The sequence below is a fragment of the Dermacentor andersoni genome, chromosome 7 (assembly GCF_023375885.2).
Source record: "Dermacentor andersoni chromosome 7, qqDerAnde1_hic_scaffold, whole genome shotgun sequence".
Lineage (NCBI taxonomy): Eukaryota > Metazoa > Arthropoda > Arachnida > Ixodida > Ixodidae > Dermacentor > Dermacentor andersoni.
Genome location: NC_092820.1, coordinates 70,239,238 through 70,257,822, shown reverse-complemented (window position 1 = coordinate 70,257,822; position 18,585 = coordinate 70,239,238). Strand labels below are relative to the sequence as shown.

The 18,585-nt window shown below is 44.7% G+C and overlaps 1 long non-coding RNA gene across 1 annotated transcript; it reads right to left on the bottom strand.

The window, feature by feature from the left end:
- Window positions 1-13,823: 13,823 nt before the first annotated feature.
- Window positions 13,824-17,937, bottom strand: LOC129385483 (uncharacterized). Its single transcript, XR_008612994.2, has 2 exons — window positions 17,008-17,937; window positions 13,824-13,995 (listed from the first exon to the last, which is right to left on the bottom strand). It is a non-coding gene; the product is annotated as an uncharacterized lncRNA (long non-coding RNA).
- Window positions 17,938-18,585: the final 648 nt, after the last annotated feature.

Here is an 18,585-nt window from a genome sequence, read left to right as displayed (position 1 = left end):
TGACGTCCTCGACATGCCTACGGCGAAATGGCGAAGTATTCACGTCGATATGCCAACAGAGCTGGTATAACGACGACGATGTGAACACAATATCACGTTTCTCAAATAATGACAACGGCATGGCGACGCCAGCATGACGACAACAGCACACGGGCAATGACACGTTCACGGGTACATGACTATGATGGTGTGACAACGAAGGCACGACGGCAATCGGACGACGAAAGTGGAATTGCGTTGGTACATGACCACGTGGTCATGACGGTGACGATACAACAACGAATACATGACGGCGACTGTCTGTGACGACGCAATAATGAAGATGGCATAAAAACGGCGGCATAATGCCGATTGACTGGCGGCAGCATGATCCCGATAGAATGACGCATAAAGATTGGCAGTGATGAAATTACGAAGGCGGTTTGACGATGACGGACAAGGACATGACGATTCCGAAGTCATAGCGACGACAAAACAACAGCGTGACGACGGGGCGACCTCGCCGACAATGGTGTGACGCCTACTGTGTCGCGATGGCGGCATGATGAGAGTCTCAAAGTAGGGTTAGAAGAGTCCTGAAATGACGATGACGGCACCATAACGAGGGTATTACAACATATGCATAACGTGACTGCATGGTAGCAATGCAATGACGCCGACGACTCGACATGGATATGACCGCAATGGGATGACGACTAGTGTATAGACAATGGCCTGACGGTGATGGCATAACGAGAGTCAAATGACAAAGCTGGAGTGAAGACGAAGGCACGACCACGGTGGTATGAAAACGAATGCATGATGACTGTTGGACGGCACGACTCAAGTGGAATGTCAAAGCTGGAATAATCACTATTCAAGTACTCCGACGGCATTGTGACCACCAGCACATAGATGTGCAAGCTATTAGGCAACTTGGGTCACTGGGTTAGCGTAGAAGGCATGACGACAAAAGTCATATCCAGGATGAAATAACTAACGACGGCATCACGACCAATAGAACTTAACTAGTGGCCGAAGTTCGTAAATAATTTCGATCACTGGGTCAGTGTAGAAGACGTGGCTAGGACGGCATGGAGAGAGTAGCATGGTGAAGCTGGACTATCGACAATGGAACGACCGCAGCGGCGTCACGACCCCGAGGCCGTACCTAGTGGCCCAAGCTGGTAGGAATCTCATGCCACAGTGTCGGCGTAGAAGGCGCGAGTACGACGACATGACGATAGCCACTTGACGAAGTTGGAATAATGATGACAGAATGACCGCGATGGAATCGCGACCACAAGCACTTACCTAGCTGGTAAACAACTAGGGTCCCTGGGTCAGGTTAAAAAACGAGATAGACAGATAGACAGATAGATAGATAGATAGATAGATAGATATATAGATAGATAGATAGATAGATAGATAGATAGATAGATAGATAGATAGATAGATAGATAGATAGATAGATAGATAGATAGATAGATAGATAGATAGATAGATAGATAGATAGATAGATAGATAGATAGATATGTTCGATACTCCTAAAGTGCGTAAGGAATGCTAATCGCCTTAATAACACTTAACGGACACGATAGTATCACGACAACGAATCGGATGACGAAGCTGGTAACACGACGATGGTACGACCACAATGGTGTCACAACAACGAGCACATAACTAGTAGCCCAAGGTTGCAGGCAACATTGGTGACTCGGTTGGTGTAAGGGACTTACAGATACATAGACTCAAAGTACCTAAAGTTGGCGAAAGAATGCTGATCGCATCAAACGCGCTTTGACACAGTGGTGTAAGCGTGCAGACGGGGCATTTCTTAGTGACTCTTATTGGCTCAGATGGTAGGAAAGCACAGCAACTTGATCAACGCAGGTTTTGCGAACCGGGGTACTAAACTGGAAGAGCGGTTAGCGAGTGACATTTAATTGCTAGTGCACCAAGGGTAATTTGTGTTACCAGGGAGGCAACACAAATGTATTTTATCGCTTAGCTGTCACTGCTCATTACGCAGAGTGTTCTTGATTAGCGTGCACGATCGTTTTGCCAACCTTGGCGTTTATCACCATGTTCTTTTTGTTTTGTGCTCTGGTATAGAGAACTCGCGCTGGTGGGCCTAGCCGTTTGCTTGCAAGGTTGTTCATGTTATTGCGCTGTGGTAGAAGCCATAGTTTATGTGAACAACAAAGTTCTAAACATACAGACACCAAATCATTACGAGTATAAAGCAGTGTAGGGAGCTCGAGCGAGAGAAAGTAAGTTAAATGGTCTGTCATGCGAAAACTTAATATGCGCTGCGGTGAACAAGGCAGCGCTTCCAACCAAATCTTGACATTCTGTTTGGTGATCACGTAAGCCGTCCGTTTTCATACTACATGGAACTGGAACGTGTGACGCACAATTTCATTTCATCCGCAGGATAGCGAGAATCCAGCGAGAACTTAGCATGCACAGTTCTCACTAGTTGTGTGCAGCGAGGTTTACTATCAGCTTCCACGAAAGCCACTATTATTAGGTCTTCAATTTTTATGATGCGACGGGGTTTATTGCGTACGCAACGAAACTAGATCATTGTACTGCAAATAAAGGTGTTTTTAGAGCCTAGGCGTCAAAATGAACCTAATGCCTAATTTTTCGGGGCACTTAGCTGAGGTTAAAAGGTGACATCGCCACAAGAAGAGGCTGTTTGTAGGCATTGGTTTCAAAGCAGTAGGCCTCTTGTGAATGGTGTCCGCAGTGATACTCCAGGGTGCAAAACCCCACTGGAGCGGCTTCGTTAATTCGTGACAGAAAATTCAAGTTTCCTCTGCATTATTTAGTGGAGACCCAAGGGAATTGTTCCATTTTAGACTTCTGAACAGCAGGATACAACCGCCTCGTGACAATGCCCTCAGCAAGGTTCAAACGTGGGGAGTGTTGCCAATTTACGGTGAATTTTAAATATCCCATATTATAGCAATAAGTTCTGGCGCAGAGCGCTCAATTATATGGTCGCAATGAAAATGTGGATGCCAATAAAGGATGATTGCGTTAACTTATTCTATGTTCGCTTTTGTTAAAACAGGCCAATTTTATTCAATGTTCCAAATGAGCAAGAAAAATCAAAAGCAAAAATGATGAAAGAAACCTACGGAGCTTCCACGCATATATTTGCTTGTGTAGCTCTGCTAATGAGAGCTTGAATTCTCGCTAGGAGGGCGCTTGTGACATTGCGGAAAATCCACAGGGTTGAAGTGGGCTTTGCTTTCACCTGTGAACTCCCACAAGAGATAATGCTGCTTTTTTTCATCTACCCTTACAATGCAATCGCGATTATCAACAGGTATGGACCCCGTGCATCAGATAGCACGTTCGTGCCGTACTTTCTGCAACAGCGCTCTGCAGCCATTGCGAATACACGCGCTCCGTCTGAGCATGCCATGAGTGTACACACGTGTGAGGGCCGGATGTGAAACCCACCACTCTTACCCGTGCCCACCGGCCGTGCAAGCTGCTGTCGCAGCTGGCGGGTATTTCCATCGATTAGCGGGGGACACTTTCCTGATAACGGGGCTGTGCGAGAGTGGTGCCACTTGAGAGAGTGCTATTCCGTCGTTGCTTTGGCAACGTCTTCAGTTATCGCAACAGATCTCCATGCTTGACCATCCAGCAAATAGCACCAGAAGTACTGAGCAAGACAGAACGCGCGTAGCGATGTGTAGCTGTTAGCTGACCGTCACACTTCGAAGTAAGACCAGGTGCCGGGATCTCAATCGCTGAAATATAATTAGGGTTATGGCGCAAACACATGCATCCGCAAGCTTAACGGAAAACAGATAGGCAGCACCAACATTAGGAAACCCACTTGCAGCGGTAACTCGTTGCGTTTCAGCGGATAAGTATGAAGTCGCTAGTTCAATATTCAACATACCACAGGTAGCGAACGTATTGGTGGCAAGCGCATGCACATATACCACTACTTACTGTTCTCAGGCTTTTCGAGACAAGATAAGGTGTTGGAAAACGAAAAGTAGTAGAAAACGTAAAGGGGTAAGAAACGTAATGGGCTAGAAAACGTAACAATGACATGCCTCAAAGTTGTACTGATGTGACATTTCGGACCCTCCATTTTATTACTTTAAATGAAAGTCCATGGAACTAGAAAGCCACAAAAAGTGTACTGGCGAGCCTCACAGCACCCTATATAATTTGCTATAGTGGCATTCTACCAACCAGTTTCTAATTCCAGGAAGCATAGGCGTTGTGACGTGACATCGAAGATGATCACATGTGACCAGGTCATCGCGACCTTTCGGCCCTAATTTCGGCTCGACGGGTGGTGCGTTATGTTGCTTTATCAAGCCGCCTTAGTAGTCACATACGGCAGGAACGAGCTAACTGGATAGTTTGCGAAACGTCGCGATGTCCTGCTACCATGCAGCCACATTGTTTGCCATCACTTCACGGCACATACATTTCCTCGGGAACGAAACAGAAAGCGCTACGTAACAAGCAACTATAGTAAAATATGTAGCGCGCTCTGCGGCTTGCCAACAGGCACAACGCCTTAGCAACCACGGCTGAATGCGAGTGGCTGAATGCGAAGGGCGCCGGCGACACTCGACAGCCCCGCAACCGCTAACGGAATACGTCGCGTCCCCCTAACGCGTTTTACGCAAGCCTAACTAAACAATAACATAACCTGACGTTAACCCAACCTAACGTTAACCTAGCCTACCGTTAACCCAACCTAATGAGGCCGAGACAGAAAGACAAGAATGTTCACGACGTAACCGTTGTGAGAACACGCCGCGCCAGGCCGGCTTTTACGCTAACCTAGCGTCATCATCATCATCATCAGCCTGGCTACGCCCACTGAAGGGCAAAGGCCTCTCCCATAGTTCTCCAACTACCCCGGTCATGTACTAATTGTGGCCATGTTGTCCCTGCAAACTTCTTAATCTCATCCTTCCACCTAACTTTCTGCCGCCCCCTGCTGAGCTTCCCTTCCCTTGGAATCCAGTCCGTAACCCTTAATGACCATCGGTTATCTTCCCTCCTCATTATATGTCCTGCCCATGCCCATTTCATTTCCTTGATTTTAACTAAGATATCATTAACTCGCGTCTGTTCCCTCAGCCAAGCTGCTCTTTTCTTATCTCTTAACGTTACACCTATCATTCTTCTTTCCATAGCTCGTTGAGTCGTCCTCAATTTAAGTAGAACCCTTTTCGTAAGCCTCCAGGTTTCTGCCCCGTACGTGAGTACTGGTAAGACACAGCTGTTATATACTTTTATCTTGAGGGATAATGGCAACCTGGTGTTCATGATCTGAGAATGCCTGCCAAACGCACTCCAGCCCATTCTTATTCTTCTGATTATTTCAGTCTCATGATCTGGATCCGCAGTCACCACCTGTCCTAAGTAGATGTATTCCCTTACCACTTTCAGTGCCTCGCTACCTATCGTAAACTGCTGTTCCCTTCCGTGACTGTTAAACATTACTTTAGTTTTCTGCAGATTAATTTTTAGACCCACCCTGCGGCTTTGCCTCTGCAGGTCAGTGAGCATGCATTGCAGTTGGTTACACTGCAGTTACTAAGCCAGGCAGTATCATAAGCGAATCTCAAGTTACTAAGGTATTCTCCATTAACTGTTATCCCCAATTATTCCCAATCCAGGTCTCTGAATACCTCCTGTAAACACGCTGTGAATAGCAAGCAGTATCTCCCTGCCTGACGCGTTTCTTTATTGGGATTTTGTTGCTTTCTTTATGGAGGACTACGGTGGCGGTGGAGCCGCTATGGATATCTTTCAGTATTTTGACATACGGCTCGTCTAGACCCTGATTTCGCAACGCCTCCATGTCTGCTGAGGTTTCGACTGTATCAAACGCTTTCTCGTAAATAATGAAAGCTATATATAAGGGTTGCTTATATTGCGCACTTTTCTCTATCACCTGAGTGATAGTGTGAATATGGTCTATTGTTGAGTAGCCTTTACGGAATCCTGCCTGGTCCTTTGGTTGACGGAAGTCTAAGGTGTTCCTGATTCTATTTGCAATTATCTCAGTAAATATTTTGTAGACAACGGACAACCTAGCGTAACGCAACGTTAAGGTAACCCAACATAAGGTAACGTTAACCTAACCTAACGTAACATAACGTGGCCTAGACGCAAAGACAATTATCCGCACGACATTACAGCTGTGACGCCACTTCATCCTAACGCTTTTTACGCTAACCTAACGTAACCTAAGCTAAAGTAAACCTAACCTAAACGTAACCTAGCCGAACCGAACGGGGACGAGACGCAAAGCCAGTAATCCTCACGGCGTGGCATCAGGCAATAGAGTTCAACCGTGGTTTCTAAGGCGCTGTCAGTTTATTTCATTGAAAGGGGACCACTCAAAAATGCTCCTGAGAAGTCCAAGAGACCAAGCCCGGCTTCTACTGCGGCCCCTATTGCTCTCCCGGGGAAATCATGTTTTTTTTTTGTTTTTTGAAGGTAGAGTGCCGCAAGGAGCTATAAAGTTAGAATCGCGCATGACTGACTCAGTCGTATATACGCTAGACAATAAGCTATGAAAAATATTGGTTGCAGTGCAGAGAAGTAAAGCACATTTAATCAGCAAGAAAGATAATGGACAGGTCTCATGTAAGTATGCTAAACAGTTTTGAGATTGCCGTATAGGTAAAGCTAATCAAGTTGCATTGATGTGTTGTCGATTTTTATTATTGCACATGACTACAAAGATTTTGACGCTACCACTTTTGCTCAAAGAGAAACAGAAGCAGATAATTACGGCTGAAGAAATGTGTCAGGCATGGAGGCCAATGTCCGTAATGTCCTATGCTCCAGGTTTGCAACGAGTGCTCTTAATATTGGAATGAGAGTTGAGTGAGAGCAGAAATTTGCAACATCTCCGCCACCTGCATTGTGCATATGGCCTGTCTCATTGAGTAATATTATTGAACGGGCTTGTTGGGGATCTGTGATCAAACTTCACAGCAAGAAACCAAAAAAAAAAGTCAGAAGAACCAGAAACAGAAACAGCGCTGACTTGCAACTCAAGTCATCTTCAGCGAAGCTGCACATGAATTGCAAGAAACAAATGAAGACCACACTCGACACAGTTTGATCGAACGTGTACAACAAGAAAATGCAGAATATTGAGGTAATATTTATGAGCCTGAAAAGGGAACCAGAATTTACGATTGGCAGTCACCCTCTAGAAATTGTGAAAAAGCGCTTTTATCATGTAGTCACAGGAAGATGAGATGATGGGGGTGGAAATTTTAAGTTGAAAATCAACTTCGTTGCAGCGCATATAGCTGGTACTCTCAAGTAAGCAACAAAAGCCTTTCGGTAAGCCTGAAGGGTATATAATAAGTGTACTCCCTCAGTGCGAACCTACGAGTACGAAACTTGGAGGATGACACGAAAAAGTCGACAAGAAGCTAAATGCCTCTAACCTTGCGATTGAACCCAATAAATAGGATTACGCTAGACGATAGAAACGAAGCAGTATCAATTGCAAACTATGGCATTGAGATATCTAGTTAAGGCAAAAAAAAAATGGGCTTTGCAAAGTCGTGTCATGCGTAGCGAAAATAATAGGTGGCCCATTGAGCTACCAAAATTGTCGTTCATTCCCAACGAAAATGCATTCTAGTATGGCTTGAGTGATCTTCGGCAATGCTGCACTATAACTGCAACAAACCAATGACGACCGTAGGTGGTGTGAGGAAACTATAAAATCGACAAAAACAAGCGGACAAGTAAAAAACAAGTAAAATAGGCGGACGCATAAAGGTAATATTTGAATTTGTGTTAAGAGCTCCCATCGGTAGTACAAATGTCATAAGACATGCTGAGGGCTCGGATGATTATCAAGAGAACGACGGCCGTCTGGAGCGTCACTTTCTCCATTCGTGCCTGTGCGAGTCGTTCCTTACGGCGGGCTAAACTTGCGCACTTAAAATTTTCCGAATTCCTTCTAACGCTATAAATGAGCGCCTGACCAACAAAGCCTGCGCTTTCAGAACGCTTTAATTATTGAAGAAATCTTTTTTTTACATCACGCCGCATGCGTTACAGGGTACGTTGGTGAAATGCCATCTCTTGCTTGTCTAAAGCGATAATAACGCTAGGACTGGCGTCTTCACTCTCGATCGACATTTAGCAGCTTTTCTAATCGCAAGAAGCCATATTTTGTGGCCGCTTCGTAGCTTTTGAATTACTAATAGCAAGTAACTACACTGCTGCGAGATGGTCCGGCCATGTGGTCTAATGCTCTCTCTTATCACTCTCGATTGACATTGAGGAACTTCCTTATGCGCAAGAAGCCATATTTTGTCGCCGCTTCGTAGCTTTTGAATGATTACTAGCAAGTAACTACACTGCTAAAACGTAGTTACTCTATGTTGCGTAATGCTCTCTCGTAAACAGTAGTAGTCTTCGAAGCAATGTATTGCTGCGAGCATATTATACCTGCAGCTGCAACTAAAACGTACCTCGCGGTTTCCAATCTCCGCGATCATCGCACATTCTGCGGCCAAGATAGTGCTGATGCCGTTGCATGTATGATCGGGTTAGCCAGCGCTTAAACTCTTCTGGGGGGTCTACAGCCCGTAATTTTTCGGGACGAGCTGAGCCCCCACTCGGCAGGTGAACTGCAGCGCTGCAGCAACCACTCAATAAGCGCTGGAGGTGATTTTATTACCTGTAGTACATTGTGCGGAACAAGTGTAACTCGCCAATTTTTTCAATAATCCTTTACTCTCGATTAATCAGTGGATGTGGCACAAGCAAAGCAAAGAAAGCGGGTATTGACGTACGGCCGCATGTATTTCCTCTAGGCACTGCATATGACGCTCTCCACTCCTGTTCGACTAAGGTTCTTGGCACAGCGTACTGTTTCGTGAGCCGCTTGAACATGAAGCTACCTACTCGTGTATCACTGAACATTCATCTTGGTTTCTTTAGGCTACCGGTTATTTTTTATTGGTTTAGTTGTGAATTATCAGTGCGGTGCTACACCAAATACGCGTGCACATTGTCCACTGTACTACGCAGGTAGGTGTGGAGCCAAAATAAATTGTTGTAATGCCGTAGGTTTTCAACGAAGCGAAGCAACTAATGTTCTGTGTTGCAACTAGACTTATTGGCTCACAGTTCACATATATTTAAACATTTCCCTCGCGAGTTACTTTTGATAAAAAGAAGTTTCCCGAATGCCAATTTTGTGCAAGTACTAAATAAATCGGCATATTGAATGAATGCCCGAAAGACTGCCATATTATAATAGAATATTATACTTATTTGCAGAAGAACCATAAAAGATTGTTTATTCCTAAGGAAAGCTTGCGCGCGGTTACGCGCGCCCCCCATTTGAGATTATTTGCGGCGAGGCGCAATTGCTAGGGAACAGAGATCTTTTGGGGCGCTGTGCACGCTTTATTTTGGCGCGCTTAGTGCTGAACGTCTCGTAATCTAAAGCTTCGGAGGCACCATAAAGCCCGGAATACATGGAGCGTTCTTGAGGCAATTTTCGCCTGACGGCGCCGATTTGACGCCCGGCGTCGAGAAAAACGCCCGCCGCCGCCGATCAGGACCGGCTAGATTTTGACGCGGCGCGCACGCGTCTGACGCTACCGGAAGTGCCTGTCGGAGTCACTTCCGTCTGTTTTCGGCGGGAGCGGCCAGCCGTCTCACCGTCCCTTGCCGTCCCTTGAACACTTCGCGCGCGTGCGCTTGTCAGCACCATGGCTACGTCGGCGAAAGCATACCTGGTAATGTGTATACATATATTAGTGGGGTATTTATTGCATAATTTATTAATTATAACACAAGCAAACAACATATAAGCATTGTTCGTTCATTTAGTGGTAGCCAAAACATTTTTGCCTTGTCTGGCCACACTGCGGCGGCGTTCGCCGCTCGTACGCCTCATGTAGCCTGGCCGGCGTCCCGCCAGCGCGTTTTTTTTTTTTTTTTTTTGGCGCGCGATAATCGCAGGAGAAAAGGCCCCATGTAGCCCCCGCTTAAAGCGTTCGCTCGCCGCTGCGGCCGCTGTTCATCACGCCATTGCTCAAACAGCAAGTTTCTGCGGTCATCGAGTATAGCCTGTTTCAGGTCATGGGATCACCCCTTTTGTTTAACACCGCACTCGCCACGCTTCCAAGTCGTTTGCCTCAGGACACTGACTTCCCTGTGGACATAGCTGTCTGCGCAGATGACATTGCTCTGTGGACAAGCGGCCCTTCGCACCATGGTCCACGGCTTCGTGCAAGCTTGCAAAGAGCAATCAACGCTACTTCAGAGTACTTGGGGGAAGTTGGCCCGCTCATATCACCTGCTAAGTGGGCTGCAATAGCATATAACCCTAAACAACGTGCTCGTCGAACAATGAGCCGACTGTATCTTGACGAAATGCCTATAAACTGGGTGCGACAACACCTTTATTTGGGGTTAATTGTGGATGACCGCATCTCTTGGCGTCCTGCCGTTGAATCAGTACGACGCAAATCGCACTCCCTCCTTAAGTATGTGGCTGCCTTGACTGCTCGAGGTGCTGGCTGCGACCAAACAACGGCTCTTCAGGTGTACAAGTCATCTGTACTCTCAGGCATGCTGTGCGCATTACCAATTTTGAACATGCCACCTAGTTTGATGGCCCAACTGGAGCGAGATCATCGCGTTGCCCTTCGACTAATGCTTGGATTACCTCGCGAGGCGCAATCTATTGCATTACTTACTGAAGCGCATCAGTTACCCCTGAGGCTGCAAGCAGATCAGAGAGCTCTGTCTCATATTGAGCGTCTGCACCGCGCATCGAATGGTCAATCGTTCCTTGATCGTCTCATTCACCGCCCGTTATCTCGCATGGGAAAAATGGCGGCATTATTTATGAATATCACTGACATTTCTGAACATGCTGCTTCAGATACGTCTCCACCTCCGAAAGGTATCACGAAGCACGCACTCCTCATTTACCTCACAATCCCTGACATGCACAAGAAGTCTGATATGGCTGTTTCGGCAATGTTCCAATTGGCTCAGTCTCACATGTTCGAAAAGTGTCCAGATTATACTCAAGTTTCCACAGATGCATCTGCACACAACGACGGTCAAGGCGCCTCTGTAGCGTTTTTCTGCCTATCAACTCAAGTACGACGTATCTTTCAAATACCTCATCCAACTTCGTCAACAACTGCGGAACTAGCAGCGATTAATGTTGCACTGAAATATGTGCAAGAGGAGTTAACTACATCGAAGGTTGTCATCTTTACGGACTCCCGTGCTGCCCTTAGCAGGTTACAACGCAGTGAGCTTGAGTGTCCACTTGTGCGTAGCATTACTGACTCTGCGAGCAAAATTTCATCACGTGGGGTATCTCTCGTTGCTCAAAGGATACCTTCACATGTAGGAATCGCCGGAAATGAAGAGGCTGATCGGCTCGCTTCAGATTGTGCTCATAACAACTGTGACTGCCCAGAAATTTTGTGCAAGCTTGATGACGCTCGCCTGCTGATTCGTCCCCACCTACTCAAGCAGCATCCAGTTCTGCGCATCGCAAATGGAACTTTCCCGCCCCGTGTTCGCGGTCGAGGCTTGCCTTGTCGCGCTAGAGCGCAACTGCTCAAGCTGAGGGTTGGTTGCGTTAACGTGCACGAACGTTTATACAGACAAGGGCGTGTGGCAAGTCCCATGTGTACGTCTTGTGGCTGCTACGAGACACTTCAGCACCGTATATTTGAGTGTCCCGCTTTCACTGCGCAGCGCATGTCGCTAGTGAGAAACTATCATCTCCTTGGCCTGCGGTGTGCGACACTCGAGGAATGTTTATACCCCAGTGGTTGTGCATCTAAACGTCATCAGGCCCATCGCGCCCTGCTAACCTCTCTAGAGTTAACTAACTTAGGTTCACGTTTGTAGCGTGAACATTCAACATTCTGTAGTAGCGTGACCTTCAGTGGCCGGCTCTACTGTGTGTGCACGATCTGTAGTGTGTTCTAACGCTTCTTCTTTCGAAGATGGGAGGTGGCGGGTTCAAACACCTTGTAGTGTATTTTGTGAACTGACTACCGATGAAACCGTGATTGCGTGCAGCTGTACTTCGCGTCTCGTCGTGGAGCGCACAATTAGCCGCATCGCGAACTAGCCATGGATGTGATTGATAATTGTGGAGGCTGTTCGACCCGACGTCACTTTAATTCCTGCTGCAGAGTCGAAACTCGGCAGAACAACGTGCGTAGTGTACTGTGTTCTACTTTAGTCTTTAGATTTGTCCTGTTGCTCTTCCATTCCTCTCTCCTCCCCTCCTTCCTATCTTTCATTTCTGTGTTGCTGTCACCTCCCTTCAGAAGAGCAGGCAGGTGTTGTGCCCCTTCCGGTGGCAGTTCCCTTACAAAATTTTTTATAGAAAGTCCATAGACAGTCTATAGACATTTGTCTATGGAGTCTATAGACTGTCTATAGACATTTCTTTAGACTAGTCTATAGACAGTCTATGGACTTATGGCCATACACTTTTTATAGACTAGTCTATAAAAAGTCTGAGTCTATAGACAGTCTATACACTGTCTATAGACAGTCTATAGACTTATAGCCATACTTTTTATAGACTAGTCTATAAAAAGTCTGAGTCTATAGATTGTCTATAGACTGTCTATAGACTTATGGCCATACACTTCTTATAGACTAGTCTATAAGAAGTCTGAGTCTATAGACTGTCTATAGACGGTCTATAGACTTATGGCCATACACTTTTATAGACTAGTCTATAAAAAGTCTGAGTCTATAGACTGCCTATAGACCGCTTATAGACTTATGGCCATACACTTTTTATAGAATAGTCTATAAAAAGTCTGAGTCTATAGACTGTCTATACACTACATATAGACAGTCTAAAGACTTATGGCCATACTTTTTACAGACTAGTCTATAAAAAGTCTGAGTCTATAGACTGTCTATACACTACATATAGACAGTCTATAGTCTGATGGCCATACTTTTTACAGACTAGTCTATAAAAAGTCTGAGTCTTTAGACTATCTATAGACTTATGGCCATACACATTTTATAGACTAGTCTATAAGAAGTCTGAGCCTATAGACTGTCAATAGACTTATGGCCATACACTTTTTATGGACTAGTCTATAAAAAGTCTGAGTCTATAGAGTGCCTATGGATTAATTAAAATTCATGTTTGTAGACAGTTGTCTGCAGAATGTCGATGGACAAGTGTATAGGCTTACAGTTCTACTTTTGTAAACTGAAGTCTATAGAATGTCTATAGATGTCATTTGTCTGTATACATTTTATACACTTCAGTCTACAAAAGTAGAACTATATATACACTTCTACTTTTGCAGACTGAAGTCTATGGAATGTCTATAGACAAATGTATATAGATAGTCTATAGACATTCTATAGACTTCAGTCTACAAAAACAGAACTTTATAATCCGATACACTTTCTTCTATGACATTCTGCAGACATTTGTCAACAAACATGCATTTTCATTAATCTACAGACACTCTATAGACACAGACATTTTATAGACAAGTCTACAAAGAGTGTATAAGGCCATAACTCCATAGCGGCTACCTACTAGTTTTTTTTTTTACAAGTTAGTTTACATTTTTCTTTACATGCGGTAGCAAAACGTTTTGAATGTATTTATGCATGTGCACCTGTTCCTTTTCATCTGCACTTATGCATTACCGTTAGCAGATTAATAATGCTCCTGAACCAGCTGTACTTTCATATATGTTGCATAAACAGAAAGAATTTATATAGTGTTGAATCATGCAGTGCAAAAAAAATAAAACAAATGCACCGGCAATGCATTAACCGTTTTTATTGCTCGATATAATATATGAATTCCTTAAATTCATGTCTTATGCTAATTATGGAAACAGATTACATATTTACACTACTCCTTGGCAAGCATGGTCGCCAGGCTGGCCTTGACCTTTGTGTCATTAGTCCCAAAGGTGCTGCAGGTGTATGCTGCAAATAAGTAGATGCAGCAATATGAGGCAAAAATAACAAGTGTGTATTCTTTGTATGTTCATTAAGCAGCTTAATATATTTGCTCAAACCATCTAAGTCAATACTTAATGCGGTTTAACTATGACTAAGGGCTGCTTGTCAATACAAATCAGTACCTTTATACAATGTTTTATTGCATGGTATGGTGAACAATTAAACAGTCACAACTGCTGCTCGTGCCAGCAACAGTATGTTCCCTTTTATGACAAGTTCATATATGATGCATTAATGTACTTATCCCAAATGGTCTCTATATTTATTGCTGAAACGTTACCCAGTTGTGCTGTCTGTACAATTTTTCGGCTGGTAGTTAAGTATGCCCGTGCAGAGGGATATTTTCAGAAGACGTGACTGGAATATTCACAGTATCATGCCTAAGATTGTAATTTATTTTGCTTAATACACATTTAAATGTCTTTCTCATACTTTTAAATGAATGGTCATTGGCCATAACTTCAACAGAAGGCAGATGGGTTGATTGTATTGATATGGTCACTTAATTTCTTACAGGTAATGAGGCCTCTTGGGCATGCTAACAGGTTTCCAAGTTAGGTATACCACATGAGCACCCGAAATACCACACGAGCACTTTGTGTCATGGCACGACAGATATGCACCTCCTAGGAAACAGAACTGATAAGATAGTTCGAATGAATTCTATCACAGTAAATTATTTAAGGTGCTTTGAAAGATGAAATTTTTTTCTAGGCTATCGAGGTTCAGGACGTTAACGCAAAAAAAACATATTGAGTAAGAAATGCCTTGTCAGTATGCTTGACTTTCATTTTTTTTTTCAATAAATAGGACCAATTTCCCTCAATTTTTATGAAGTGAAAGGTTTTAAAAATATATTTAACACAGAGATTCTCTGGTAACGTTGTATGACATATGACAAGACAGCATACCTATGTGGCCATTTTAAGATTTCCCGATCTTTTTCCAAGCCTTCCCTGGCTGTTTTCATGAAAATTTTCTGGCAATCTATGACGCCTGCAGCTTAAGTGCAATAAAAAAAATATTGTGGTTTAATGCTTGCCAAGTACTGCCAGTCCATAATATTTAGATAAAACGAATAACACGTCGGTCACTTGATATGTAGTATTAGATGCAACTGACTTGAATCCCTTGTTTAATAAAGCTGACAAGGGCTTCGGCAAGTTCCTAATTGATGGCCACACGAGTACAGCACGGAAGACACAGAGACACACGTAAAACAAATGCAACAATGTGAGCGAAAACTATACAATGAGATATTTTTACGGTTCAATAGTAGTTTTTTATATAATTTGCTCTCATCACTTATGCCTCTAGTTTAACTTTGTTTCTCTGACTAAAGACTACATGGCAATATTAATCAGTACCATTATGATGTTTCGTTATATTACAGTGTGATAAGCAGTTAGACAACCGTAATGGTCGCCGGTGCCAGCAACGGTACGTTTCGTTTCAAGACAGGTTCATGTGACACACAGTGTACTTATAAAAATAAAATAAATGCGAGAATCCCAAACGATTCCTATAATAATAATTGTTGAAACAAAGATACCCGGCTGGACTGTGCACATTTTTCAGGTGTTAATGCAATATGCCCGTGCCGAACGAACATGCTCAGCATACTGACTGCACTTTTGAACAATCACGTTAACATTTGCAATTTATTTCCGTTTAGAACAGTCTGCAATGTCTCTTTTCTCATACTTCGAGATGAATACATTTGCCACACTTTCAGTAGAATGCACATGAATGGGGGCGTACTGATCAGGTTACTTACCAACTAAAACATGTTACAATCTCTTAGGCGTGGTGATAAGGGTAGAACAAATGCAATGTCCACTGAATTATTTGAATAATCTGTGCGTTATCTACTAAGAAAAGACCACCAAATTGATAATCTGGCTCTTTTTTCTTTTGTACAGCGCATATAGTATGCAGTCTGTCCAAGACGACGGCACTACATGCAACAGTAATGAAAACCGGAACACTTATTACACACGACAAGGGCTTCATACCATGCACGACTGGCACAATGCGAATCTGCGCCAGCAGCTGCCTAGTGATTAAGAGCACGTAAACTGCATAACGCCGAAGCATCGAAAGGCGCTTAACGCTTTTCATATAGCTCGAAAGATAACTTCTGCTGCTAAACTGTTTAAAAAAAGAGACAAAAAAAAATCTTCCAACTACCGTCAAACGCAATGCCTTCAGTTTGAAACGTGTAAAGGTGCTTCCCGGAACGACTAACTTAGTGTTCTCCAATTTTTTCGGCTAAGTTGGGAAGCTGCAAGTGACTGAGCTTATCGCAGGTTTGATGCTCCAAAGCGTTTGTGGTTGCATATAAATAGATTGGGTGAATTAGAGATTTTTGCTTGATATTTCTTCAAGTCTCGTGTTTTGCTTGCGGTAACTTCCCAAAATTAACTTGCGGTAAGTTCCCAAACGATGCGAAAACGGCAGCGCACACACTGCTGATGCATGCCCCGCAAACACGGCCTTTCATTCGAGTACGTTAGCAGTTATTCAACTATACGTGTCTGTCTGAACATTCTTGATGCTAACACAATTTCGAGATATATACGTAAAGCGTGTCACGAGAATTTCACTAGACATGCGGCGCAGCATTCATCGCGGCCGGATCAAGCGCCACGAAATTAGATCTACCGCACTGGCTGCCCAACATACACAATGCACAACATACACAACATACACAACATACAGTATCAAGTTAAAACATGGTGTACGTCCTTCTTTACGCACGTAAACTATAATGCTAAAATCAACAAGCCCGAGCGATCGCTCGCCGTAAAACATTCCGTATAGTAGAAGCGAGAACAAGAGCGCGTTATCAAACCATGTCAACGACAAACCGACACTATACCCGAGTCGCCTGCGCTACATGCAGCCGCTTCGCGCTAAGAGATGCGCTCACATAATCATGAGCTATTGACGCAAAACGTCTTTGCTAAAGCTTACCGTTCAGTGTAGTTGACGTGTGATGCCACAAAGATGACACGCATACACAGACACCGACGTTCAGGCATACACCGCACACCGGTATAACCGTTTACGTGCCTGGCGCACTCGTTGAGACGGCGCACCGCCGCGCATGCGCAAGAGCTCCGAGCATGCGCAGGAGCTCCGCGCGCGAGGGCGTGCGCGCTCGGAGGAGTGTGAGCGCCTTTTCCTCCTTCATTTTTTTTTGTCTCTTTCTCTCTCTCTCTCTCTCTCTGCGCGCCATGCGCGCCGGAACGGGTGGCTTATTCATCTTTAACACCACTATTCATCTTTTTTCATGGACGAAGGAAATGCGCTGGTAGGTTGTATGACAAACGCTGTGGGCTATCGTATGAGACTGGAACGCTAACATGAATGCGCTGTTTGTAAAAGCCGTTACAGGGCCCTTCAGACGTTTCAGACGCATTATTGCCAGCGTCGATTAGTAATACAGCGTACTTGTAGCATATCTTCCAGCGTACCGCCAAATGTGATGCCCGCACGTATGTTAGTGCTAATTTTCTGTTCCGATGATAGGTCAAAGCAATCAGTACAGCATTGAGGTACTCATATGCGTGGCTGCGCAGGCATACCGCCGGCGAAATACTGGGTGGGCTCAGAGAATTTGGCACCTATTTTAAGTGAATGAGAAACTTTGATAGGTTTATAGCGCAGGATATCAGTCAACAAAAAACCGCCCGATGTTAGTGACGCAGCCGAGATATGAAGACAATGTGAAATGTATCCGAGAATCGGACGACACACAACGCGAAGACCACATGCGCGACATCGGTTCATCGCACATTCACAAAGTCCGCGTTGTCAGCTACAAACATTACGAGTGTATTTGCTGTTAGCTTGATGCCTGTTTGGAATCCACTTGTAGCTGAAGCTGGCGTTCATAACATCTATTATAACAATTGGATCAGCGTTTTGCTTACTTTATTCTACTGCCGCAAAAGTGATGCGACAACTGTGAAGACTGTCTTGGGATTGCCGAGAGCGGCTACGTAGATGATATCATGTGGTCAACAAATGCGGAGGTATACACTATGTGTATACTAATGTCTACAAATAGGCTCTACAGCAATCTCAGCAGTATACAACTTCAGTGGCTTATATCAAACGCAGCTACGTATTATCCACCGGTACCTGCGCTTGGTTACAGCGTACACGGGTTGGGCCCAGATTAACGATGTTTGTCTATTGTTAATCTATAGACATGCAAGACCACGACAACTCAGAGGAAGACCAGGTGGTGAATTCACCACCTGGTCTGCCGGCTTTCGCCACTTATTCACCACCTTTGCCACATCATCACCATCTGACCTTCACCACCTGGTCTTCGCGAAGTGTACGTCCGGGAAGCAGCCAGGTTTAGGGCCTTCGGGTGCCTGGAAGACCTTGGTGACTCGGACGGTGCCTGCTCCGCCGCGATCCTCGTTCGGGGCAGCTGCACCGAACGCAGACTAGCAGTCTGCACGGTTTGCCCGCCGCGCCGGAGTTGCGGTGCCGTCGTGCATGAACCAGTGCCATATCATCGCGTTCGCAGAGGGC